Raw genomic sequence first — 2,882 nt, 5'->3', positions numbered from 1 at the left:
GCTCTCTGTGGCTTAGTCAAATGCTGAGTTCAGCCTCAGGCTTGAGGACAGGTACATGTACACCCCATGGCCATAGGTATGTGGGCACTATGGTTGTTACAGTCCAACCACAAAGCTGGAGTTTTTATAGATCTTTTTTCTTCTGCTACTGCAGCTCCTGTTGTATTTACTGTGGGTTTCCTTCTGTCATTCTGCCATGCTATTTGTTGTGGGTTATTTTTTCACCATCCTTCAGGTTTTACATGCAAAGTGTTTTCTTTGGATTAGTCAGTACCCTACTCTTTTTAAACTATTTAATAGGAAGGATTAGCCTCTTAGCACATTTAATTGTTGCCTTAAGCCTGTAAATGATGCTGCTATTATGAGTTTCTGAGAGACAGCCTATTCACAGTGTTTCCTATGGGAAGGCTTGCCGATCTCATTTTTCTACTCTCTCTACTGAGCTCTTTTATGGAAGATGATGTCTGGGGGTCACTGGTTTGAGTATCAGGGAATCTTCCCAGGTAACACATGAAGGGTAGACCAAATCAAGTGAAGGGAAACCTCTGCCTCTGACAAAGCCTGCAGTGCTGCAGCTACATTGGGTCCCATCCAAACCCACTGCCCTATTGCCAGTGTTCAGGGGGACCCAGATCCACTGCACTACATGCTGCCAATTCATATACAAAAAAAAAATCGGAACCCTCTCTCCAAAGACTTTTACCCATAGATTGTTACAGCCACTGCACTAAGAATTTTGGACTCCAGAAAAAGCAGACAGTAACTTGAAAAAGAAGCTTAAAATAAAAAAAAATCATGATGTTGAGAGTAAGGTTTATTTGCCCTGCGTGTTTTTCAACCTTTATTTCCAGATTTTTCTCTTAACTTGTAAGGCTTGTTATTTGAAATGAAAGCCTGTAGTCCCAGTCCTTAATTTCACCCCCATCCCTACACCTAGGCAATGGAGGGAGCTAGTGGTTCCCGACAGGTGACTGCGGGGAGATGCAGGAGGCTGAAGTGATGCGTGGGGGCAGCTACCCGGGATCAGCCAAGAGGAGACACGAGGCATACGGGGCTAAGCGGGATTCAGGCTGTCTGCATACCATCGCATTGAGCCTCCTGACACTAGGAGAGGCTGATATTTTAATTTGAACACAAGACCAAGCGATGGCTAGCAAGGAGAACAAATCTTTCTGCGTTTCATTTGTTTCCTAATCTTAAAAACAAATCTAATCATTGCAGGCTCTTGTCAGGTTGAGTACATCAAACACTGGGGAGGCAGCAATGCGGTGGAACTAGTGCAGCGGTCCTCAAACTTTTTAACTGGGGGGCTGGTGCGCAGATGAAGTGGCAGGCAGTCACCTGTGGCTGCTTGGTTTCCCCACAACCCCTGGCGGGGGGGTCTGTAAATACCAGGGGCTGGATCGAGGACCCTGGGGGGCCATATCCAGCCACGGGCCGTAGTTTGAGGACCCCTGTACTAGTGTCACAGAAGTAGCTTTCCCCACACAGTCTGGTCTGGGAGTGCATAACATTGATATCTCCTTATCACCCAGTAACTCTGGTTCCTCTCAGGTTTCTGGGCAGTTTCTTCGGCAGTGTTTGCTAGGGGCCTGGGGCGCAGGTTAGCCAATTTATCGTAATGAAATCGTGACAGAGGTTAGCCTCATCAGGTTGAAAGTATATTTTCAAAACCTAACGTGTTTCAAACCATATTAAGAAATACTTCTTCCATGTAATGGAAAAAAGCTTCAATTCTGCTTCATTTTGTCTGGTTTTCTGTGAATTTGGGATACTTTGTATTGGTTTGGGAGTTTCTTTGGTTTATAATTTTTCAGCAAAGCAATAGGATTAGGAATCATACTTGTCTGGTAGGGCATGTCTGCATGGCATTTCGAATGTGTGACTATGAATAACAAAAATGCTAGTTGTAAATGAGCTCACTAATGTTCTGTTATGTATGTCATCCAAGCACAGACCTGAGTGTGTCTCAGTGGGCCAGATGTACACCTACAGTGCATCTGTTCTAGTAAATAAAGTGGGCCAACATTAATGCTGCTTCCCGAGAGGCAACGAGCAGAACACAGTAGATGACACCAGGCTCTGTGGGTCTGGGGGGGTGGTACTGGGGAAAGGAGCTGAAGCATATCCAGGGTGTGCCACAGCCGCTGTACTTGGGCTGACATCTCCCTTTGCAGGTGCTAATGAAGGGAAAAGCAAATGAGCCATTGTGTCCTGCACCCTCTTCCCAGCACAGCCACCTGCCAATGCAGAAAATTTGCAACCCCTCTTGGCAGCAGAATAATGAGTCAGAATTAAATCAGGCAATTGGAAAGTTGATTATTTCCCTAAGGTTAATTTTGTTTATTGCCACTTTTCTCCTGTAAATGTGTGTCATCTTACATACCTTTAAAAGAAAGACTTTTTGCCAGGACAGTGCTCATGCCAACCACCTCTGTTACAAAGCTGTTATTTACTCCAGCACAGTTGCCTGTGTTAGGTGTAAACATCAGCTTTCAAAACCACGGATGTCCTTCTTGGCATTTTACTACATAATCAAATAAGAACAGTCACCTTTCTTAATTAATATGGCTGAGAACAACATATATATATGTACGGATGTGTTCAAGATAAAGACACGGGATGTTTCACTTCCAGCCACCTACAAAGACATGGACATTTCTGTTTAAGATGGAGAGTGAGACAGAGTGCAGCCTAGGGAAGATGTGTGCTGTGACTTTTCTCTGCTTTCCTGGGTGGGTATACGTAGGGTTTCATACTTCGAATGAATTTCTGAGTTATTTTTAGAAAATGCTTATTTTTATGTTCAGTCTGAGGTTTAAATAGAATGTGAAACTGAATTAACCATGTTTGCCATCGGCAATTTTATTCTAGATCCCAAC

This window comes from Falco naumanni, chromosome 1, assembly GCF_017639655.2.
Source record: "Falco naumanni isolate bFalNau1 chromosome 1, bFalNau1.pat, whole genome shotgun sequence".
Taxonomy (NCBI): domain Eukaryota; kingdom Metazoa; phylum Chordata; class Aves; order Falconiformes; family Falconidae; genus Falco; species Falco naumanni.
Note: the sequence above shows the minus strand (reverse complement) of the source record.